Source organism: Bactrocera tryoni, unplaced genomic scaffold (genome assembly GCF_016617805.1).
Source record: "Bactrocera tryoni isolate S06 unplaced genomic scaffold, CSIRO_BtryS06_freeze2 scaffold_968, whole genome shotgun sequence".
Classification (NCBI taxonomy): Eukaryota; Metazoa; Arthropoda; class Insecta; order Diptera; family Tephritidae; genus Bactrocera; species Bactrocera tryoni.
Genome location: NW_024396619.1, coordinates 14,673 through 41,419, shown reverse-complemented (window position 1 = coordinate 41,419; position 26,747 = coordinate 14,673). Strand labels below are relative to the sequence as shown.

The window sequence follows — 26,747 nt, the reverse complement described above, 5'->3', positions numbered from 1 at the left end:
AAGGTTATAAACAAAGCAAATACAAACTTTATCTACAAATATGTATATAAATGCATGATTTCGCGCAGTCCAAAGCATGCAAATAGCAGGAATCTCCAAGTTTATTTATCTTTAATAATAAATCAAACAAAAAGCACACTAGAAAGAAAATACAACGACTTCCATATAATATAATGAGTCATGAGGCGAGCGTGTCCGCCGTTGCGGATCACAATCGATTCTTTCGACGTTAGCGCCATGAGCTTGGTGTTGAAACGCATCGATTTGTGCAAAAGCAGGCCAGCAGGGCAATAAACTAGCAAGCTAACAAACGAGGTAGACCAGAAGATTGGCATGGCATGTCGGAGACACGTTAAGTAAGTGGAATTTGCAGGCACAAACAAGGCTACGACGCACTGAAATGTTTAAGGAGTAAATTGCGGCACAACTGAAGCAGATACTTTTAAAGATGTTTATAAATTTTACAAATGTACAGCTGTATATTTTTATAACTCCCACATGCTGGGCACACGCACTGTTTCCATTACAATGCTTACACGCCACAATTATGCAGAATTTAATTCCAATCAAATTTTTTGCATGTACCCACATTTGTATAATTCAGCATTCATATCCAAAAGTAGCGCCACAAGCCACTCCCAAAATGTGGCCTAGGCACGCCAACCGCGGCGTCCATGCATGTCGGTCTGGCTAACAGCTAATGAGCAAGCCAATGAATCCGTATAAGTAGTTATGGTACATAATACTTTGGTTATTTTCTTATTTAATTCTTTTTTTACGAACTTTTTGCAAACGCTCAGCCGCAATGGAAAATGACATGACATGAATTAAACGTTAAACTTCACTGAGCAGCAAGTTTGCGGAAATTTTTAGAGCGATAAAATGTGAAAAGTCTCTGGTTGAGTTTGCTAATGGGAAATATGATTCAGAAATTGTGTATTTCAGTGGAACTGTATCTGTGCGACTTAAAAAAAATTTCGTTGAATTTTTGTAAAAAACAAAAAAAAAATTATAATTGCTATTTACAAAGTTTGGCTTGCCTTTAGGGATTTTTAGGTCTTAGTCATATAAAATCGCGATATATAACTGTAAGCACCCAGGCTGCTCCATTGTATCGTCTTTTTTAGAATGAGGATTTTGGCAGTTTTCCTTTGGCGGTCCAGAAGACATAGCCGAAACTGACATTAGGTGCATTAGCAGGTTTGAAATAATCTATTTTTTAACATAATCTAACTTTACATCAATTTACCCCAGCCAGAAACCAGATTGATAACTAACGAAGAGGATTTATGTTTCAGTGGTGAATAATCACTTTTGATTAAAAGAAATATGTAAGATTGGAAAATAATAACCACAACAAATTATTATCACTTTTTTCTTTTCTTAGTAAATTTTAAATAAAATTAAAAACTCAACGAAACAGAGCAGAAGACATAAATAACTTCCAAATAGAAGTCAGCTGTATGACTAACTGTATATTTTGCTAATTGGCATTCCAACTCACAACAATAAAAACAATAATTCCAGTTGGCAAAAGCAAATAAATAATTCTCATTAGTTTAGGCATTCTTATAAGATTTAATGCCTACTTACATGCATACATACATACATACATATTTACGAATATTATATTGTGGTTGACCGAGACCGAGTAAATTCTAATCTTCAGGCAAATGATAAGTTGACTGCGATTTTATGGTACCCTTAACCCCACTTAAGTGCATACAATTTGTATTAGTCACCAAGAAACAAAATATTAAAAAAAAACACAACGGCCTTGTCATCATTATTGCTTTTTCGTTGAGGACTCCAATCAGTCAACAAGCAAAGTGGCGTAATTTCTTATCAGTAACAATGAACCATGATTGACTTAGCTGCTATTTATAATATACATAGCTACATTTACTGATATTAGCGCCATACACAGTAATGTAACGCTCGAATTTATGTGCACAGAAACAGCTTTGTTCAACAAATCACCAAAAGGTTTGCACTAAAAATGGTTCAAAAATACTTGCTTTTATTTTTAAATGCAGTAGGCATTTAACCGCAAGCACAGAATTTATGTCGATAAATGTCATGCCAATGAGTCACTTGCCCAGCAAGCGGTCAATTTCGCCGCTAACCTCTGCGTTGCAAAAACAAAATAGTAGCATATTTTTACAATAAATTTGTCAATTTCATTTTGATTAGATTGCGTGCATCAAGTATAAAGCAAAATTATGTTTTACCTTCTCAGAATATCGTTGCCATGCAAAGCCGGTTAAGCAAACAACACCAGCTGAGCCGCTGCAAACGCCACGTAAGAGTTGGAACACCTGAGGGAGTCAGGTACAATCAGCAGCGATGATACAGTTTTATAAAAATTGATATGCCACTTCTTGCAAAATAGTTTAAAATTTGTTTATTTTACTTACAAACTGCAAACCGACGCAGACCTTCAGACAACAATTACTTTAGGTTTCCACCGTTTTGTCTGCACTTCACAACACTTGCTTTGCCTGTTTTTCACCAGCGTTTGTAAAAGCTGGAGTCACTAAACTCTGTTTTTTTTTGGTTTACAATAAATTTATTAAACATTAATCACTGAAATTTGGTTTTTCAATATTTTTGTATTCATTTCCGCACCAAAAATAAAAATTGTTTTGTATGAAATCAAAATAATGTCAATGCGAAGAAGGTGGGCAAACGCACCCACCCAGCAAATTATTTTAAAATGGACTGATTGGAAAAGAGATACAAAGTTGCGAGAGCGCCGACAACCAGTTTGACAGCCGCAACTTGCTGTTTCTAACCAGCAGAGGCCGCCAACAGCTGGTTGTAATGCAAAGACGACAGTTGCGGCATCTGCGCTTGAAATGCGGCGCTATGGTGTGAAACTTGGTATGCTGTTGTTACAACTAATGCACGCCAGGTGTCGCGCAAAATAATTTAACTGTTATACTTGGTAGTAATATAACGGTAATTCTATATAATTGGTTTGTTTTATAAAATTGAGTTTAGGTTGTGAAAAAGTTTTAAATTATGAAAAAACAAGTTATATAATTACATAACCTAAAATTGGTTGAGTCTTTTCAGTGAAAGCTACAATTTTCTGTGCTTTTTTGATAAGTGGTGCTTGGGGAAGACTAACAGTACTTCTCCAATTTTGAGTGTTCTCTATATGGCGTATTTATATATGTATGTGCTCAGTGAGTATTCTGCTTTGAGAGCTTTAATTGGATTTCTGTGCGTCTAATTTTTTATGATCCGAACGCATGAAAAGATCGGAAATATACGATTATTTTCGGTCTTGAATTAAAACAATGCATATTGGTGGAGATTCTCGGGTTTCAGAGCCGTTTTAACGGTTGTTTGAACATTGCAAATATAAAAAAGAACATACAGCAACACTCCTCTAAGTTCTCGGACATATACATACATATGTACGTCCAAAGTAAAAGACCTCAAATGAAATGCAACAACAACGACGACGGAAATCAGCGATTGACCTTGTTCGAATGCCTTAAAAGGTCTTAAGCCGCAAAAACACAAAACGCTAAATAACTAGCACTGCAACCATATAATAGCCTTATACAGTCACAACAGCAACAACAACAACAACAGCAATACAATTTACCAACACGCATGCGTTACAGCGGAGAGATGGCTGCGTCGATGGATGGCCAATGCTGCCGGCTAAAATGTACTTGTATATGACTTACATACAGACAATTGCTTTTTAATGTGTGTACAATCATTCACAACAAAAACAACAAGTTTTTGCAGCCAGCAATGCACATGTTCTACCGATTTGTTGCCGCAGCCGAGAATCTGCGCCGTCGGCTAGAATTCTGCGCATTTTATGGAGTTTATTTGGCCAGCAGTTGCAGTTGCAAGTATTTTGTTGCAACTAAACTGCTGCTGGAGTTGTTGTTGTTGTTGTTGCTGCTGTGGAGCTCTGTAATTGCACATAGTGTCTGTTTGTATTGGCGAATTTTCTTTCTTTTCGCTATGCAGTCCGTGGCTTCTCTGGAACGCTTTGCCTGCATTCTCTATTGGCTGCCTTAGCGTTCTGCTTGCTACTTTGGCTCTGGGCTGCTTTCTTACAGAAACTCTTTAAGAACGCTTTGCTTCTTTTTGCGTCGATTGCAAAGTGGGGAATTGTGCCAATGTGTTAGCAGGAATTGACTGCGGAACGCACAAGTCAAGGTAAGTCTAGATAAGGTATGGATCGCAGTAAAGCATACATGTTTGTATGTATGTACGTATGTATGTTCTTAAGTGTGTATGGTTCTATGTGCGTCAGCTAAAGGCTAACATTTTTATATGCATGAGAGATATAAATACGTTTGGGAGCGTTTAAGAAAAACTCAGACTTCGGAAGAATTAGTATCAGACTGTTCTAAGTATTATCAGAATAAAGTTTTAGAATATTCGATACTTTTTAAAAATAACGATTATGTGACACGAAACGAGATTCTGGAAGAATTGGTATCAGACTGTTCAGAGTAAAATTTCAGAATTTCGATACTTTTTAAAAATAACAGTAAATATTTGGAGGTTAAGTATCGATTTTTTGTGATTATGTGACACGAAACGAGTTTAGAGGCAAACTGACCACTTAAGATTGCAATTATAGGCAAAATTGTTAGTGAAATAGCGACCACCACTTCTAAATTCCATAAAACTTTTTCAGTAAAAGGTCATATTCATGCTTAAAATAGTAGAAATTGAGAGAAAAACTTAAAGAAGCACTTCAAAATAAATATAAAAAAAATTAGATTAAGGCAAGCTAAGTAGAATCAATATTAAAAAATTCAGAAAAAATCAATTAATGCTAAGTAAGACAGATAGATAGACAAATAGACCAAAATAGTATTAAAAAGACTAGAAAAAATCTATAAAAATAATTATATATAAACGAAAAATATGGAAAATATACAATGATTAATGAGCAATGATTGAAAATATCAGCTACTACGGATATAGGCAGAAATAGCTTTAAATTTGAAAATCACAATATACAGTTAACCGATATTAGACACTAAAACATTTAAGAAGAACGTCTTAATGACATCGAGGCAGGCAATTTCTATTAAGCCGAAAAATCTTAGTCTGTTTTGAAAGCAAATAAATTTTTTCAAATAACAAAATTCACATTGACCAATAGTATATCGTCAACTAAAAAGTAAAATAACGTAACATCACTTTTCATAAGTTTACAGGCGAAGGAATAACTATATAATAGAAACCACTCATATTGAAATACGTTTGAGTTTTCGTAATAAAATTGTTATATGTTGGTTATCATACCCTCATTTTGAAACCAAATTAGAGTTTTCGTTATTCAATGGTTATATTTTGGTTATTATATCTGATAACGATTTTAAATTTTTTTGATGATACGTTGTTTTGCATTTTAGCTGACGATATATACATACATATATGAGGATAGATAGATAGGAATATAGAGAGTTCCAAAGAAAATGAAATTAATATAATAACGATTGCTTACCTTTGGCGGTGGTCCAGCTGCCTTCGTGATTTGCGTCTTTTCCGCGGATGCTGCTGGCGATGGACGTTTCAGTCTGTTGGGGGAATCTGCAAATAAAAAAAATAAAAATAAAACAGTTAAAAATATTGTTAAAGATACTATAAGAATATCTCTATAAATAACTTTATTAAAAAGTATTCACAACGCCTTTCGTAACCTATTTTATATTTAATTAAAATTCAAAATTAAAAAAATATGTTTTTTTTCTTACATTTTTAACTATTTTCAACTGCAAATTACCGAAAAAAATATTTTTATTCATTCTGTAAGGAATAGAACAGGTTAAAAATTTCGAACGAGAGCGTTGAATATATTTTGAACAAGTTTTTCCGTACAACAGTTTAAATACCACTGTATACGCATTAAAATTCTACTATGGTGAAAAATTAATTGTTTTGAATTAAATGCTTAAATTTAGGGCAAAAGCACAGGTCAAATTCATTTTATATCACTTATGTATATAACACATATAAAAATGAAAAAGCTTATCTGAGCAGCTTTTTTCATTTCGCGAACATCGGCAAAAGCTCCGCAAAGACAGCCAAAAGCTCCGAGCCGACACAGGCAACAAAACTCTCACAAATTTTATTGCAACGGCATTTACAAAATTTACTGAACTTATGAAATTCACCTTTCTTCCCATTTATTTTACGTATTTATACATTTGAGTACTGATATTTTCTCCATATTAAACATAAAACTTTTTATTTTTGTATATTTGTTTATTTGTTTATTCAACACAATATTCACTATTTTCAGCACTTTCAACACACACGCTACGGAAATATACTCGCAAGCATTTGAATGGCGGAAGAACTTTGAGGAAGCGCAGGTTTGCATTCTTCATGACAATTGGAAATTGTGGTATTCACAATAGAATAGTAAATTTAATTAATTTACATAAATTAGGCAAAAGTGGTTTTAATAATAAATAAATTATATAAAAATACATAATAATAGAATCAATAGAGTTGCCATGTAAAAATAACACAGCATTGCTTGCATAAAATCAAAGTAATAAAAAAATTCAGACTATATAAAATTTTGTATAAAAATATGAAAATAACTTTAGAGAAGATTTTGTTTATGATTCCCATATTAAACTCAATACTCAAAATATAATGTGTTTATTAAAGCAGTTAAATATACTATGTATGTACATATTTTTCACTTAAATAAATTTTTTTAAACAAAAAATTTGTTTGTTTTTGTTATTCCTTTATTATTCGACTTGTTGGCAACTCTGGTGAAAAACCCAAAAAAATAGAATATATTTTAATCATATTAAATTTTTTAATAAAAATGTTATCGTTATTAATATTTTTGAAAATATTAAATTTTTTTAAAACAATTTTCTTTGAAACGAAAAAAAAATAATTTAAAATTTCTTTAAAAGCAAAAAAAATATTTTTTTTTTTGATTTTCCATAATTATTCAGCTTACCGGCAACTCTGGTAAAAATACCAAAAACAAAAAACAAAATGCAATATACATATTTGAATAATATTATATTTTTTTAGTTTTATTGCTATTAATAAAATTGAAAATACTAATTTTTTAAAGAAAATTTCGTGGCAATTTTCTTTGAAAACAAAAAACAATATTTTTTTTTCAAAATTTTTATACGTAATGTTAAATTTTTAAACATGTAGTTTTCATGTTTGTATTTGAATTGAAAAAATTCATTGAAATAATTTTTCAAATATTTTATTTTTAAAATTTATTTAGTAATTTTTTATGTGTATTTTTTCTTTATTTTCCGGAAAAATAACACTCCATTTTAGTTTTTAAATATTAATAACACGATTATAATAAAAGAAGTACTTTAAAAATACAAAATTATAAAATTTTCATAGAAGTATAAATCTATTGTGAATACCCCACTAAGTTCCTTTTCAGCACAAAAATGTAACCCTGCGCTTTGTTAAAGTTCCGCGCCATATTTCCTTTACACTCAGTTCCGTATGTCTTATCGCGTCATGTGTGTTGCAATTTCTTTAATATGAATGAATATCGTGCAAAATAACTGTAATAATTAAATTATGGGGGCAAAATCTTCAAATGTTAGTACTAAATTGTGGTGACGTGAAATAAAAGTCGCGGCGGTAATTTTCAATCGGTTTTTCGGCAAGTGAATAAGTGTCACACGTTCGTGCGCACAAGAAAGTGTGTATGTATGTTTGGGAAAAAATTATAAATCAAGTGCGTGTTAATCCTACGATAGCATATTGCAAACCAGATGCTTCTACAAATCAAAGTAAGGTGAGTGTTTTATAAAATAATTAATCTTGCATAATTAAACAGGCGTCAGCACCTTTGCTTCTGGAGCTTTTTTTAGCACTTCTGCTTCTGGAGCTTGTTTTGAGACTCCTTACGATCGCGAAGCTTTCTGTTATGTAGTAGATGAAGCTTTCACATCCTAGAGGAAATTGTTTGTATGTACCTGCACAAAGCAAATGAAAATCTGCATACTTTTAGGCTGCACTTTATTTTATATCTAATGCCAACTGTGATAATAACAATCGCCTTCATTTTGAATAGTTTGAAAATAATTTTTGTAATGCACAGTTTAAGAGCTCATGTTATGCAAGTTGAAAATAGTTAAGGAAAAGTAACAATTGTTACGCCGAAAATTAAATGTTCCCCGCAATTTACATATTTTTGTTTCAAAAATAATTTTGGAAAAATATAATCTTTTATACTGGTGTGCAATAAATTGTTAAGGATATTAAAGTGTTCCTTAATAAAATATACTAAGGAGAACAAAATGATCCAAAGAATTGATTTAATCGGATTTATCAGCTAATACTGTAGGGATATTGTTGATGTATTGTATATACATATGTATTCAAGGTGACTTGTAGATTTGTCGACTTCTCCGATTGTTTTTTGAATACAATAGTTCATTTTGAGAGAACTATTTTTGACCAGTTTCTTTAAAACCTCAATCACTTTTTAAGGTATAGACCTAATTATAAAGTCTTAGAAGTTAAAAAGAAATACGTAAGCTGAAGGCATTTTTGTTCCAAAAAAGTAAATTAAAAATATTAGTCAAGCAATGAAATATAGGGATTTTAGTGCAGATAATTTCGTCATTTATGCTTTGAACAAAATGTCGGCGACCAGGTCTTCGTTTGGATATCTCCACCCGTTTTCGCAAATTTTTGCTGACCCGATGCAGCGTTTCGATTAAAATTTCAACTATAATGCACTGAATGTTGTCGCTGAGCTCCTCGAGCGTTGCTGACGTGATGAAATGGCAAACCTTACTGAACACATTGGTAAAATTTTACATAAATCCGTAAACAAAAGATAAGAGTTTTGAAAATTTTACTTCTTTTCATCCAATAATTGCCTGATTAGTACAAAGAAAGTTTTTTCGATAATTAAAAAAATATATTTTAATTTATTATATTTTTATTCAAATTAAATTAATAGCTGAGAGGGTCTATATGTAAAAAGGTATTCATATTTTTTAACATGTGTGTACGAATAATGCATAGACCTGTCAATTGCAACACGGTACAGGGGCTCTGAGGCATTTGAGCAATCATTAATTTTATCAATCAGCTTTCAGCACAGTGAATTGTGTAAAATCGCTGATTATTTAATGAAATTGAATTTTTTCGTTTCCCTTCAATCAGTGAAAAGCACATATTTCTGGCCGATTATATTTCTTATTTATATTTATTCTCAGACTAAATTATCGAATTTGGGAGATTTTTAGGATTCTAGACTAGCCTAACGCCTTAAACAAATTGTGCCATGGGGTTGAGAGCTCCCACGATCCATAAATAGCCACGTTATTAGTTATATGTTGTTATTGTAATGGTTATTTAATCCTTAGAGTGCTATGTTCATCCGGTCGAATCTGGATAAGTAGAAGTTTAAACTGTTACAGTTTCCAGAACGAAGTAGCGCCAGGGTAACTCTCGATTCTCGCGGCAACTCGAGTTGCACTGTTTGGTGGTTTGACTCCGAGTACGCCATTCACTGAGAAAGAGTCGGCGAAGGTGTTTATAGCTCCACTGTTAATAGCGACCTTAGCTGACTCTTGCCTTAGTATTAATTCGGATTTAATCTTAGTTGGCTGGAAAGCAGCACATCTTCTTTCACATTTTATACATATTTATATGTTTCTATATATGTAAATATATACATGCATATACATTAAGGTGGGCCAAAAAAATTTTTATTATTTTTTCTTAGTTACCATGAAAATCTCATCCGACATGACTAAAAACAAGTTCTGGTAAGACCTGAGCTCTTAATATTAATATTAAGAAGAATAATGCCTCATCGACATTTTCTATTTCCCATATAAATAACACAGGAAATTTTGTTTTTTTTGTTTGGAGTTGTAATGTACACAAACAAATAATTGGTAAGCGAGAATCAACACTTATTCTTATAGGAAATTTAACGATCTGCAAAAAAGGTCTAGAACATTTTTTGGCTGAGTCAGCTCATTCAAAGTTATTCGTAGTTAAAGTCCAACAAAAAATTATACAAAATGATTTCCACAATTTTTCATTTTATATTACAAATTTATTCTTATCAGTAGATCTGAGTGACTTTATTTCGAAAAAGTCAATGACTATATTTCAAACATTCGATTTAACTACTGACTTCATTGACAAAAATGTGGAATCTTGGTCACAGGATGAAAGCTATCAAGAGAATCAGGAATTTTTTAAGCGTCTCAGCGTGGTCAATGATGTAGCAGAAAGAGGCGTTGCTTTAATAGAGGAGTACAACAAATGTCTTACTAAAAATGAAGAACAATTGCAATATTTATTGCAAGTTGTTAAAAATCACCGACAAAAATTTCCCGATTGTAACAAAAAAGACTTTAGTTTAATTTTGAAATAAACAATATGCGAGAATTATGAAATAAAAAGTTGTAATGCAATCGAAAAATTACTGAAAAATGGCTCTTATTAATTTACATTTCCCGAAAGTCAGGAGCAAATAGGACACATTATTTTTTCAGGCAACGATTAAGGTTTCTAAGTGATCACTCACACAGAGTAGAGTTCAAAGTTTTGGTTTAAATTAAGTACTTAAAAAATTGATTTTATTAAACGATTATCTATATTTTGTGAAAATTCTATGGTTACATCGCTAAACACTCGATAAGTTTTACGAAAAATATGATTTGTTATGTTTCTTAGCCATCAATTTGTAATATAAGATGAAAAATTGTGGAAATCATTTTTTATAATTTTTTGTTGGACTTTAACTACGAATAACTTTGAATAAGCTGACTCAGCCAAAAAATGTTCTAGACCTTTTCTGTAGATCGTTAAATTTCCTATAAGAATAAGTGTTGATCCTCACTTACCAATTATTTGTTTGTGTACATTAAAAATCCAAACAAAAAAAACAAAATTTCCTGTGTTATTTATATGGAAAATCGAAAATGTCGATGAGGCACCTCTTAATATTAATATTAAGAGCTCAGGTCTTACCAGAACTCGTTTTTAGTCATGTCGGATGAGATTCTCATGGTAACTAAGAAAAAAAAAATACAATTTTTTTAGGCCCAGCTTAATGTACATATGTATATATTTCCAATGATAGCTGTTCCATTTGATGCGTGCGTTCCATTGTTCGGTTAGCTAACTGGTATTATCATAAAGCAGAAATTGAATGGGAAGTGTCAATTGGATATCTCTTCTCCTGTAGCGTCGCTGTGAAGCCACTGCTATTCTATTTCTTTACATGCATTTCTATATTATTAAAAACAAATTAATAACCAAATTACATCCGTTGATGTCGGATTGACATGACTTCCTTACATCTTGTATATGTACATAACTGAACATAATTACTATGAACATACATATGTTACATATTTATGTAGGTGCCTCATAAAATGAGCGATATTTGCTGCTATGTGGTTTTTTGTATCTAAAGAACAGCAAGTATGGAAGCATAACAGGCTTATATAGTCTTATAAATAAATCTTTGTAAGCGAGTGCCAACAGAACATCCGCTAAAGTGATGAAATGTGCATATAGCTAAAGAAAGAACTCAGAAATGGATTATTTTCTTTGCATTCGGCATAAAATAACAAATCTTCACTTATAGACTAGTGTATAAGCCTTTCAAAATGGTAAAAGTATCTTCAAGCCTATTGGAAACGAAAGACAAAATAGCAAAAGTGAAGGAAAATAATATACAAGTATATAATAGGGCGATCTGAAGTCGAGAAGAGAAGGAGTAGGATTTGGTTGAATTTGTAAAAGTTTAAAACAGTTTATCTCAAATTCTGGCAAAACTATATAAAGCTTACAGACTTCAAAAAAAAAAAGACGTTTTACGAAAGAAATTTTTATTGAAATTTGGTTTAAAATATAAAGCCTAAAAAATTAAAATTATCTGAGATTTTGACGAGAGAAATTTTGTTTGAAATTTATTTTTTTTTTTCGATTTTAAATCGAAATAAGGTTTTCTCCTTAATATTTTAAATAAAAAAAAAACCGTGTGTTTGGGAAATAAGTAGGAAAGTCTACTCCAATTTTCGTTAAAGGAACTTGGTTTTTGTAGAAGAAAAAAATAAAAAACCCAAAAACTTGCATATATGAATTTTTCACATAAATTTTGAGGTTATGTAAAAAGGTTGTTGCTACAAAAGTTGTAGATCATCAACATTAGCTACAAGTTTGCAGTATAACTTTTTTCTAGAAGACTCGTAGTTTTGTTAGAAATCGAAATAAACTGTTTTTAACCCTTAAGGGGTTACATGGGTTTCCTCGGGTAAAAAACAGGCTTTTTTCAAAATTTGTTTTCTAAAAAAGGAAATTCTGAAAGGAAAAAAGTGAAGATTGGATTTTTGGCAGACATGTTTACAAAGAAATGAAAAAATTACTGAAGAATTCGCGACATTTTTTTTTTAAATAGTTGTAATCGAAAAAAAAACCTTCGTCCAAGTCTTTAAGGATTGTATTTCAAAGATTTGTGTAAAATTTCATGAAGATCGGTTTAGTAGTTCTCGAGAAATCTTGCCAACCGGCTTCCAAAACACAACTTCGAGAAAAACGCGTTTAAAAGCGGCGCACTTAGCCTAGCTAGCCTCGAGCGCACAAGTTCTCAAGGCTGTATCTCCGAAACTACTACTCGGATCAACTTGAAAATTTAGGACAATAGTAATTTAGAGGTGTTGTAGAATTAAATTAGGCAATAAAAAATTTGTTTGAAACCCGTAAACCCATGTAACCCTTGAAAACTCATCGACTTCTCCTTTCTTTTTCGATTCCAATGGTTTTCAACGTACTATGGTTTTGTTTTTTGCTTTCAAAAACTATCTACTTTGGTCCAATATAATTTTGTTCCGAGAAAAAATAAATGTCCGAGGTTCTTTAGAGAAATATTTATACATATTTTATAGCACTTAAAGTACAAAAAATTGATACAGGAGAGTTGCCAGTGTTGATAAATAACTTTACAGAAATTTTAAGCGAGTTGAGTGTTCTTTTGGGACTCGCTTATAAAAATATATGCCTTCATTTTAGGAAAATATTTTTATTTAGAGTGCTTTACATGATTTACCATTTTGAATTGAGCCATTTTTACTTGTAATTTTTTTTTTTTTTTAATATAATGTTGTTATTGTTATTATTGCAGCATGCTATTGCTTGCAGTTTGTTGTTTTATTTCCCCGCATTTACAAGCAAATTAATTTGTTTCGCTTCACAAACAAATTTGTGGACTTTAAGTACACATGTGCATACATATATGCATATGTATGTATGTATATACCAACGTATTACTTCAACAACTCAAAAACTGCAAAATATGTACATAAATCTATATGTGTGTATATGTATATTTCTACAATCTAGAGCTCTCCACTACACTTTATTGCAGTTTAACCTTCCAAATCGCATTATCGGCAGCAATTCGCTATACTTTATATGTATGAGTATACTTAACTATGTATATAAAAAAAATGTAATGCAGTTGAAATGCATTTTTATTTTTTTTATATTTATTTTTTCAATTGGTCTTACTTTTGGCGTTCCTTTTCAATATTTTTCTTTAATTTTTTTATTTTATATTTTACATTTTTTTCTTTAGTTTTTCATGTTTTTAATTCTATTATATGTGCTTTTTGCGCGTTCGTTCATTACTTTTCGTTCGTCTTTCGCACATACAAACTTACAGCTTGTTTTTGTTGTTTTTTTGCCGTTTCTGCTGCCCTGTCTGTTGTGTACGATTTATAGGCGTTTATTAGCGATTTGATTATAGCCCATTCATTACGCGCTGTAGGTCCACTATTATTATTATTTCGTTTTTTGTTATTGTTGTTATTCATATTTTACTTTTTCTTTTACGTAATGTTTTTATTATTAGAAATTAAATTGCATTCGTTATATCAATCAGTAAATTAATCAAATTCATAAGACCCACGGACATATATTTATGTGTGTACGTATATATACAGTTAGCTGCGCCAAAGTTGTCATAACACTAACAAAACGGGGCAAGCGTAGCCAAAGTTGGTTACTTTGATTTTAAGGTTTTTTTTGGACAAACGCAATCGAAAATGAAAGTATAATTTGGTGTTGAGGCATTGCATGGATTTTCGAATGTTTTGATAATTTTCACTGTTTGTTTTAGTTTTTTTTGCTCATTTATATTAATTATTTTTATAAATTTTTTTATTACTTTTCTAATTTCCTGCGGCACTAATTGGTTAGCAGCACGCTAGTCGCCTATTAAGACATCAATCAAAAATCACAAAATGGTTTTGAACCTTTTCGTTGTTCTTTATTGCACGTATTTTGAATGTTTTATTTATAGTTTTTTTTAATAAATGGCGAGAGCGCCTTTTTGAAATAATTTGTGTTAAAAATAGGCTCAACTAATTTTCTTCAGCCTTTAGGTGGAGTCTCAGTTTATGTAAATATGTATGTATTACTTTTGCTGTTCATTCCTTCTAGACATTCTTTTCTTTAGCGAGTATCAAAAGAATAATAAATTCGGATAAAATGAACTCAAATATATTTCGTTCTCAAGTTTTTGCTCAATTTGGTTTGTTATAGGTGTTTCGAAACTTATTTTTGAACTTATTTCTTGATAAAAATTTGGAGTTTGTGCAAAATTAAATTTTCTAATTTTTGCGAGTATACTTTTACGGTTAAATTCGGTGCAGCCGAAGTTAATGTTTTTCTTGTTGTTTATCTAAATACGCTCCATTAAGATTTGCATGCATTTGAAGCAATTGTCGAAGCAATTTTGCCACTCTGATTTATGTATCTCTAAACTTGTGTTTTGAACGCATTAACCGCCTCTTCAGGCGTCAAACTTTGACCTAGAGGTATGGTTGCGACAGGTTCAGTTTTTTCCAAAAAACTAGGCAACCATTTGGAAGTGTTTCGTGCTCGAACAACTTTTGTTCAATTCGGCTCACCTTGAAACACCCATATAGTCGACTGCTGTTTACTTTCGGACTCATCCGTAAATCCATGATACATCACCTGTCAACCAATATATCACCAGTCTACCATATGTTCTGAATGTGGATGACAGCCACTGTATTTCAAATTAAAGATCGCAATGATTTCGACGAACCTGATGACCTAATGTATTTCGCTTCTTTGGAGTGTCTTTGTCGAACAAGTAAACATGTTAGGTCTTTTAAAATAGTTCGCTAAGATTGCTTTTGCAACGACCTTCTTTGAACGGTTCTAATATTCGCGTGGTCGTAAGAGGTGTGTTTAATATTTATGGGAAACGATACCCAAGTTTTCAACAAATATCTACAATTATATTTCATAATTGTGGTTCGACCTCGACAGGCAATAAAAATGCACAGATGTCCTGGATGTGTTTCGAAACACCGCTATCGTATTTTATAATATTCCTCTAGGCCAATTGATATGGGCCTTTCTTTCGGACGATTGATAAATTGTGAGGTATTCTACGTGAACAATTTTTTTTACAGTCAAATATTCACGCAATATTGAATGTATGCAGGTCCCACCAATGCCTATAGTTGAATCAATCACACGTTAGGTCATATGACGATCTAACAATATTACTTTGCGCACAGCATCCATAGTTTCCGGAACCACAACTGATTCAAAACAAGCTTCACTAAATTCGTCTTGCAGTGATCTACCATCTCCTTGATGGAGCTTCATCGTCAAAAACTAAATTAAGTTCATCGAAGCACTGTTGCTGAATTAATCCAGTTGTAAACAATAATCGTGCGTAAATGTTTATTTTTTAGTCGAAATGAATATTTTAAGTTACTGTAAACAACACAAATAGCGCTCGTATGTCGTTTTGAGTATGTATAACATCAAAAATGTCAAACATGTGGAAGAATAATTCATGTAGATATCAGTTGCCTACAAATATCATTAATCTAAGACTAAGTCTGAAGAATGAGATCTTCCACATTCTCTTTTTATACATCATATGTTTATATATTGCATTTTCAACAATTTTGATTCATGCTGCCTAGCCTCTTTTATTAATACCGATTTGATTTTGCTGTTATCAAGTTATTATTTCCAACAGCATCACTAAATAATTTTTCACATGGCACTTAATATAACACAAATAAATTGACACTGATATGGATAGGCATAAGAAATTTAGATGTCTGGGAACGTATCAAATATATGTATATGTATATATATGTCACTGGGAGAAAAAAGCCACATAAGTACTTTCTTCGAAAATCCGAATCATGTGTGCGTCGTCTAAAATTTCAAAACTACTACATGCACCGGCGTAGAAACTGGGCTAAAATGTATGTACATATATAAATAAGTGCGTATGTATGTATGGGTGTAGCAGTATACGCACCCATTGATCAATATGCCAATCGATCACTTTATTTGCGGCTCAACGCTGATGAAAGCTGATTGCAGGAAAATGCAACAAAAATACATACATACATACAAACATATATTTATATACATATGTAGGTATACACTGTTATCTGCTGCAAAGAAAACTTACAACGGCGTGGCCACTGATCAGTTACTGCGCGTCTAAATATGGGCGTTGGTTAGAAATCGAAATGCGTTGAAACTGAAATTGTCCACCGACAAGCGATCATTGATGAGGCAAAAACAACAACAACAAAAGTGCAATTCACTATAAATCTATTGAAAATGATCGAGAGGCAGGGAGGCGGTGTTCGAAGTTGAAAATCAAAAGTGGCAACATTTCTATAGAGAATGACATATACACACACGCACGTACGCATATGAAAGTTGCAGCATCAGCGCGATGATCGCTCTGAAGTCACAAAAAAAAAAACAAAACCAAGAAAAAAGTTAACGTCGGTTGGACTGAAACTATGATACCCTTCACAAAAAAAAAACAGCTTCCCATACAAAAATTTGAGTTTGCTCGTTCAATTTGTATGACAGCTATATGCTATAGTATTCCGATCTGAGCAATTTCTTCACAGATAGTGGCGACAATTTCTATAATAATATCTGTCAAATATCTTGAAGATATCCTATCAAATAAAAAAGTTTCCCATATAAGGACTGTATGCCGATCGCTCAGTTATTAGGACGGCTATATGCTAGAGTGCTCCGATATTGGCGGTTATGACAAATAAGTAGCATCTTGGAGCAAAATAAACGAGTGCAAAGTTCCAGATCGAGAGCTCGAAAACTAAGGCGATCAGACAGACGAAAAAAGATAAATCGATCTCGCTGATCATTTGTTTTCCTGTCGGTGTTACAAGCTTCATGGCAAACTTCAAATACCCTTTGCTGGGTATAAAAATAAAAAAGTCACTTAACAATAAATGCAGCAACAATAAACACATATGATCAGTGAGTTGCCGCAGTGCAACATTATAAAAATTACACATAAAGATCACTTAAGTGGATGGATCGTCAACCAGATGCCTTGTTGCATATGGTTAACAATATATACATACACACACACACACACACATCTATAGTGCTGCACTTTAAGTGAGCAGATCAATTTCACTTTTGAGGTTATATTGAAACCATTTGAAAGAAGAAGAAGCAGAAGAGGGAGAGTGAGAAAAAATTTCATTCACAAGAAATTGTGTTGATTGAATTGTGGGTACTTAAAAACTGAACCACTATTACAACAACAATAACATAACACTTGAAGAAAGCTTCATTGTGGCGGCAAGGTGGACGTTGCTTGCGATCGATCGCGTCATTGATGCCACTATTGATAGGCCATATGAAGTGCGCTGCGTTCGCCCATTAAGGCGCAGACGTCGACGATTATTTTCGGTTTTATTTACATTTGGTGTCTTTGTATTATTATTGTTTTTTGTTGCTTTAACAGCATTTGAGATTTGATGTTTATTGTAAGCATTAAGCTACAAGTGGCTGGCGATAAGTGGGGCGTAGGGGAATCGATTGGACATGTGTGCAGTGACGCTGACAGTTTCAATATCGTTTTCGTCACTACTGACCGAGTTCCAATTGCTGAAGCAGTGCGGGAATTTGAAAAGCGAAATTTCTAAGCGTTTAATGCGATCAGTTTCGAATTTTCGAAAACCATAAAACAACAAACGATAAAATAGAAAGTGTAGAGAAAATTTTGCAGAAAGTGCCAGCGTAGAAAAAGGGATAATAGAATTTTTTGTGGAGCAATTAACAGTGAAACTTTCGTAAAAATTTGTTATTAATAACAAAAAAAAAGATGTTTAGAAATTTTTGAGATTTTATATTTTTAAACATCGGATTTTTTATGTTATTTTCTATCAGAGTATTAGAGTAGTTAGTGAAGTGTGTAAAACAATATAGTATTTTTGTTGAGAAACTTCAAAGAATTAGTTCATGAAAAAGTCGAAAGTGGCAGATAGGGTAATTATAGCAATTTTCTATGATTTTTTTTAAGGACTTGACCTTAATCGATCAGTTTGTATGACAGCTATGTATATGCTATTGTAGTCCGAGTACAAATTTCTTCTGAGATTTTAGCGTTATTTTGGGTAAATATTTGAGTCAGATTTCGTAAAGATCTCTTGTCAAACAAAAAAATTTTCCATATAACAACTGGATATTGATCGATCTGTTTGTATGACAGCTATATGATATAGTGGTTCGATCTGAACAATTTGTTCAGCTATTGTGGCGTTGTCTTGAGTAATAATTACTGCCAAATTTCGTATGGATCTCTTGTCAATTAAAACAGTTTTCTAAACAAAGACTGGATTTTGATCGATCAGTTTGTATAGTAGCTATATGCTATAGTGATCCGATCTAAACAATTTCTTCGGATATTATAGCGTTGCATTGCATATTCAACCTTGTCAAATATCGTGAAAATATCTTATCAAATAAAAAAGTTTTCCATATAAGAACTGGATTTTAAGCTTTCAGTTTCTATGGAAACTATATGCTTTAGTGGTCCGATATCTTCAGTTCTAACGAACGAGCAGCTTCTTGGAGAGAAAAAGATGTGTGCAAAATTTCAGCGCGATATCTCTAAAACGGAGAAATTGTTTGCGTATATCCAGACAGATTGCTATGGATAAATCGACACAACTCATCACGCTGCTCATTAATGGGTTCGCCGACGTTTCCTCTTGGCTGTTGGCTTCATTAATTCGTCCACTTTGTACACTCAAACATGCGCTACTCTCTACTCTGCACCACTTTGTACCAAGCTTAAGCCCCTCAAATCAGCGAATACGTACAATTTGGACGAATCCGCTGCGAAAAACCGGACATGTAGCTGTATTAACCTAATGTAATTTAAAGTAGACTCCTATCCATTACTGTCTCGCTTCGCCAGAATTGTCACCTAACCATAATTGTTGGAAAATATCGCACTTTCTTCGGTGCATGTAAGCGATCAGCAGCAGAACCAGCTGCCGACGAAGTAAAGCTGCCACTTGCGAGCCAAAATGACTGTTAATTTTCAACAATAAATTATTTTCTAAACTCAACTCCTTAACTAGACGCTTATATGCTTGGTAAGCGTGTACATTTAGACAGTAACAACAACAATCTGTATAAGTGCGGCGTATAGTTTCATAAACGATTTGTGACTAGAAAACTTGCCGTCAACCGTTAGTGGACAAGCACCTACAGACATACATACATACATAGAAGCATATGTATTTAAGTAACAACAACAACGCAACGCCAACAACATAATAAAAATGCATGAAAAATGACGGTGCAATTACATTAGCGGACAAACTTCCTATTACTTACGAATCTGCGCGCATGCGTGCATATATTTCTGTGTGTGTATGCAAGCATGTGTGTGTGTGTGTGTAAGCGCATTTTCGCTGAGTGGTGCCTTATGACAGTGTAAAAGTGCATGGTTGTGTTTGCTTACGCTTGCATACGCTGCCTTGTTGTTGTTGTTGTTGTTGTTATTATTGTCTAATAATGGTAAAAGCCACGCGACTTTATATGCCATTAAAGTCGCATAACAGCAACAGCAATGACCTACAATTTATGAAATGAACATTTAAGTAATTGTTGAAGTTTTGCTTTAATTAGACACGAATAGCCACAAACACACATACAATTAAACAGCAACAAATACACATGAGTTGCATGTTTTGTCAATGGAAATATACGTTTATTCATAGGCGCACAGTCCATGAAGAAGCCACGAGTACATCGGGGGTGTATATACAAATGTAGATGTCATGGAATTAGTGGTCGAAGGAACAAGTGCGTTACCAGACTGCAGAATTTACTATAAATTACTATATTTGTACTATTTATGTACTATATGGGATGGGTACTTCCGATTTTAACTAACATTTTTGGGTGCTAGAAAGTACGAATTACCGTTGTCAAAATTTTTGCTAAAACTAGCAGTCTTCGATTCGCCATTCCTCATCTCTCTTCTGTTCAGTTGTCAAAAAAATTATATGTAAAAGCAACAACAAAGTCATCGAGTAAAGAAAAAAGAGCTTCTCCAATAAAAACCACTAAAAGAAGAACCACAACACTATTTCGTATATTACCGCAGGCCTGCAGCACTAGAGCTGTACGTTTGTTCGATTCGATGTATTGTAACGTTTGGCGAATCGAAGACAGCTACCGTTAAGCCAGAACTCGCTTAATCGAGCCGGCGGGCCATTGAATACACCGTGGTCTCTAGACAGTACTTTTACTTAAATCTTTTATTGTTATTGTGATATCAAGTGCTCTCGGACTTTCTAATGCTTTTTTTTACAATAAAAACTGGAACTAAGAATTTTGTAAACTCAAGACTACCAGGAGAGATTGTGTATTTATTCATGTGAAAGTCCTTAACAATACAATAGTTAGAGCGCAGAGGTGACTTTCTTATCCTGTAATAATAACTATATACTCGCTTAAACGAGCCAGACAGTCATTGAATATTCCTAATTTTAAGGTGCCTGCTTGCATATGATTTCTTCATTGATCTGTTTTTCTGATATCAATAGCACTCTGTCTCTCTCTCAGATATTTTTTTATAACAAAAGCCCTAATCGAAAATTCTGTAGTCTCCAGCATAACAAGACAATAAAAATTTTTATTGTTACGAAAGTTCTTAACAATATTTAATATGTATATTCTCTAAACGTGAACCACACCATCGCTTTTTAGATTACGTTGGGAAAAGACGAGGTTAGACTTTTCTCGACATATTTAGACTTTTTACTATAAAATTGAGTAGTTTTGCTTGCTGGACTATTTTTGATATAGTCAGAAGACTAACGAGTATTTAATAATGTATTTAAAATCTTATCTTATTATATAGTTTTAGAAATATAGTTTTGTCTGGTGTGAAAGACTGCTCCTTCTTGAGAGCCTCTTGGACATTTACACGTTTAGATCTACAAAGAACGGTGAATGAAAGCCAAAGCTTTGACTGTTATATGTCCTACACATGTGGACACATTTAATTAAGACATATTAGATTATAAATATGGGAAATGGCAGGTAAAATAATTTACTTTAAAGGAATTCCGGGAAATGAAATAGCTGAGGAGATTGCCAAACATGCTATCCGTCCAGTTATCGAAATCATTGCAGGAAATACGGATGTCACTAAAAACGATATACAATGAAATTTCCGAAAGCGCTGACAGAGGAATCAGGGTGATATGGAATGCTGAAGAGAAATGACGGATCGCCAAGATCATGTGCAAGGATACGGAAAAAAACACGCTTACTATTCATTTACAAGGTCTCGAAATGACTGAAGGACGGTTGTTAGCCTAATGACAGATCAGAACCTACTGACATCACATACGATCTGGAAGGGTATAAGTAATGATGATACGTATACATGCAGAAAGTGCATGGTAGGCAGGCTTGAGAGAGTAGGGTATTCCGTATATGCTTCTGTTCAGCATTATATAGAACTCGTCTTAATTAAGAGCATCGCTTTAGTCTAAGAGCTTCGCAGTTAAAGGGACTAGTTGAACCAACAAAATATCGCAAAAGTCATGACGACCAGTGTGATGTTAGGTTAGGTCAGATGATCTAATGAGATTGCCCGTGGTTTTCTATATGTAGTCCCTTGTAAAGTCATAGAAAAGAAAAATTCCTGTGTTTGAAATTATAAATTAGAATATGTACTCTAGTTCAAATTAAACTGAACCTCCAACCTGGCGTTACTAAAGATCATTAGCCTTATGTATGGCGTGACAGGTGGCCAGTATACTTTCGGAAAGCAAATCCACCACCTAGTGCTCGAGCTCGAGTTTTCATAAGTAATTTTAGTTTGATTAGTCTCTTTATAGTATTGGAAATTTAATTTGCGTTATTCTGACTTAGATTAGATATGCTTTAACCAGAGTAATCAGTGATCACTGCTGCCCTTCTCCTTGGAAACTATTTCTCCACCACTTTATCACTGTTTATATTTTTTTGGAAACTATTCCGCCGGATTCGAGCCAGTTAAATATAGTCGGACCCAAACAATGAACCTAACTTATAAGGACGTCATACCATCTAATGTAAATTGTATGAGTCATTGTATTCATTTAAGATTACTTACCAGATGGTAGAAGCTTACAGCTGTGAATTTAACTTAGTTACATTTGCAAAAGTTAATATCAAAACTGACATGAAAACTCTGAATTCAAACCCAAACTAACAATTCGAAATATTCGCGGCTTTGAACATCTTTTTTAAGCTTTTAATAGCAACCAGTTGAGCAACGGTAAAGTACTTGAAATAAAAGTAATGATTATACTCGTAACAAAGCAATTAAGCGACTTTGGCTTTGAAATGTCGCAAGTAAAAGACATAAAAATAGCGCATTTTTGGGGAGAACTGCAGAGCGTGACATTGTGTTGATTAGGCGTGTCTTTAACCGGCAACCCCAGCCGAATTGTTGAAGCCACAAGCACACAAACGAACAAACATAGTATATTGTGTGGTTATGTCATGCGTTGGGTTTTAATAACTTATGTATTTAACCACACATGCTACATTTTTGCGTTGTTGTTATTGTTGGTTGCTGTCATTCGCTCTCATGCGTGAATTAATGCGCGAAATTCGGTAGAATACGGCACGCATGAAGAAAATTCTATAAAATATTACGTGGAGTCACAAAAAGAACAAACAAGCTCCAGCTGCGCGCGGCAATGTCAACAACTAAGTGCATTTGTATGTGTGTGTGTGTGTCTGAGTGAATGTATTTACATAAATGCTGCAGACAGGTAAGTGAACAGCTTTAACGCCAAGTCACATGTGGATACGCGCGGCAGATAAAATGTTCTGAGCTTGGGAGCAGCAGACAGCAGACAGCGGCAACAGCAACAATAACTTTTAAGCGACAACAACAACACTAAGAACAGCAGCAATGCTCATAACATAAATACGATGAAATATTGCTCACCAAATGGGCGACTAAGGCGATATGAAAAGGGTGTGTGTGCCCAAAACAAAAACCGAAAAACGAAAATTAAAAGCAGCAAAGATAAGTAAATCTCAACTCAAAAAATAAAAAAAAAATACAAATTTAATGGAATACAAAATTTGAAAGCGTAAAAAAATCACAAATTTTCGAAGCAACTTACGCACACCTCTTTTTTTGACTGCCGCTGGCTGGTAGCTTGCAGCCGCTTTGACTCGAGAGGTCAATCACATCGGTGGCGGCCGCAACGAGCGACAAGCCGGACGAGCCAGATTGAATCTTCGTAATGGCGAGAGCGCAAAAGATCAAAAACCCTAAATTTATGCGCAAACTCAAAATCGAAGTTCGGTAAAAGCCACAAAAATACAAAAGCAACAACAACAACAGCAGCGGCCACAAAGCGAGACAGGAAACATGTGAGCGGTCTCGAGTCGCATTTGTGTCAAAAAAGTGCCGAAAGAGCACAACCGCGCCACAAAGTGAAGGCAACGAATTTTTTGTTGTTGGAGATGCAACATTATGCAGCATCGATGATTGCATCAATTTTCTGCTCAAATTACGCAATAAATACAATGAAAACATAAGCAAAAGTAAACAAGCAAAAAGAACGTGAAATTTGTAAAGGAAACGCCGCCGCCGTCGTCGTCGCCGCCGCCGATGCCATTGTTGTTGCCACAGCGCAATCGATACATTTGAGTAGGGTCCTTAACTGATTTAAAGCGTGGCTCTTTTCTTTCATTTTGCTGATTTTGGCAGCAGCGAAACAAGCTTAAATGGCCCACAATGTCTGCAACGCAAACAGGCTTTCGCGCGCAATGAAAGGAGGTCCCAAGCGAGTAGATTGCCTTGTTGTTCTTGTTTCATCTTCCGAAAAAAGGAGCCATACAATGCGCGCCGCAATTCGTGGAAGTCTACCTACCAGGCAGTGATTTTTAATTTGCCAAAAATCGGCGAAAAAATGCTGAACAACGTTTTTTTTTGCTTGCAATAATTGCCAGCAATTTCCCTGCAAACACGTTTTATTACGCGCTCGCCGGCTAACTAAGTGATCATTTATGCCGTTTTATTGGTTATTTTTACGGCGAAATGTTGGTTTTATGTTTGAATGCTGCGCTATAGTTCCGTGATACTTTGGGAGAGATCATATTGTTCATGCGGTTCTACTTTTGGATGACCAAAGTCGACGAGTAGATACTCGTTGTAAGTTCTGCTTGAGATGACATGGAAGAGCTCTTAAGCAAGTTCCTCACTCTACTATTTGTCCCAGGTTAGGCTAGGTTATATTGGTCGACTGTAACGCCATACAAAACCTTACTGGTTCTCAGTAATGCCAGATGGGAGTTCAATTTAATTAAAGCTAGAGTACTCGTCACACAGAACGTCCACGCTTTTTCCAAACTTTACGAGCGACTTCATATCTAATTTTGTTATATCATCCTTGACTCGTATGCGATGCCAGTAGGTTGTGACCTGTCATTACAACAACAACAGTTTTCCGGAATTTCGATTTGAAACTGCCATATAATAATGTCGAACCAAATTTTCGAACGCCAAAATTTACGAATTTTTACAGTAGTCGCTAAAATCGACTCAATGGAAGGGTCTAGACACTAGATAGACGACTATAGACTTTGTAGTGTCGAACAGATAGAGAGAATAAGCTTAGATGTTTGTTGGAACAACATTGCTTTCAAACTAGTTCGGCAAGTAAAAATTACTGAACTACAATGCCAAGGATGGCAAACTTACTAAATTTAAGCTGGACTTTACTTAAAGTTACCCTGCGATCTAATTTTGGATTATTTAATAAAGCTCTTATTAATTTTTTTCTAATTTTCGTATTTTCAATATTTCTATCGCCCAGAAATAAGCGTGCTATGAGTATGCCGCATATTTTCTTAAGTATATAAGTATGCTATTTACATGTAAATATGTAGAAGCTAACGGTGAAAAATTGCAAAATAAAGCGTGCCAATAAATCAAATCCTGTATCCATAAATTTAGAAATTGACACGTCGATTTATTGCTGAAAAGACGATAACAAGCTTGCAACACAATTGTAGCAGCAATATGAAGCACGATCAAAACCGCTGAAATCGTAAGAGACCGATAAAAAAAACCAAATATTTATGAAGTGGAATTCATATTTGAATATGTGTTAGAAAATGGAAAAATTTCAAGCTGTTCTGACAATAGCAGATTTGAGTTAATAAAGGAAGTAATTAAATATATAATTATTTAATTTTAGCTCGACTCATTAAAAATATATATAAAACGGTATGCTGGTTTTAAATCTTCAGATATTCAAAGAAAATAAATTAAGGAAAAATTATCCATCAATCATTGCACACATTCACCTAGTTTAAAGCTTTCCAAAAGTTTAGAGATCAAAAATCTAGAGATATTTAACTATTTTTAAATCGTCCGATTTCAATAATTTTGGAAGTTTCTTTACAATGGGATATGGTCTATAAGCTCCATTTAAGCACGCTATAAAAGGCCGAGAACTTTTTTAGATTTAACATGGTACATACAAATGCTTTTTCCAATCAACCACAGGCCCTCAATCCCAGAGTCTGAGTGAATAAAACTTTGGTATATTTCAGATAAATTAGTATTTTTTTAACGATTTTTATCTCGACAAATTCTCAATATTCATTTCGCCAATATAGTATACTCATTGACTTGGAATCCCTAACATGATGACATGATATGAGAGGCTAAAAGTATATTGAGAACATATTGAAGTTATATTAAAATTACTATTAGATAGCTTATGAAATTTCTCATGAAAGAACAGGATGTTTGCATTTTTTCTCCAAAAATTTTTACTTCTTGAAAGATCAACAATAAATTATGCGCTTATGATGGTTGATGAAACATTTTTCGTAGAAGTATTGCTCCGTGGATGCCTTCAGAGCAAGTGAGCTTCTTACATAGTATCTCTACTCGCTGTTTTGAGTTATCAGCTATGCAGTTATTTACGATATATCTAGCAAAGAGATGCGGCTTTTAACCCAAACAACAATTTTTTCTCCATTTTCATCTTAATTATTTTGCTAATTTTTATAGAAATATTTTTTGTAAAGAATGAAGCCCAAAATTGAGTTTTTATAGGTTTATCTTAGGAACTCCAAACCCAAATACATATGATATGTAAATATGTAGAATGCTGTGGTCTATACTGGATCTCCTGGTCTCATGCATTGGTGTTATACATTCGTCAAATCAATCTTGCTGTACGGTGCTTTGGTGTGGTGGACTGCTGTCAACAAAATCTCATGCAAGTAACCGTTGGAGTGAATACACCACACCGACTCACTGTTCTCTGCATAACGAGAGCGCTAAGAACCACTTCCACTAGACTAGAAAGGTT

General features: G+C 33.6%; 1 long non-coding RNA gene across 1 annotated transcript; it reads right to left on the bottom strand.

The window, feature by feature from the left end:
• Window positions 1–2,260: 2,260 nt before the first annotated feature.
• LOC120782162 lies at window positions 2,261–2,706 on the bottom strand. Its single transcript, XR_005706233.1, has 2 exons — window positions 2,418–2,706; window positions 2,261–2,318 (listed from the first exon to the last, which is right to left on the bottom strand). It is a non-coding gene; the product is annotated as an uncharacterized LOC120782162 (long non-coding RNA).
• Between the last annotated feature and the right edge of the window lie 24,041 nt (window positions 2,707–26,747).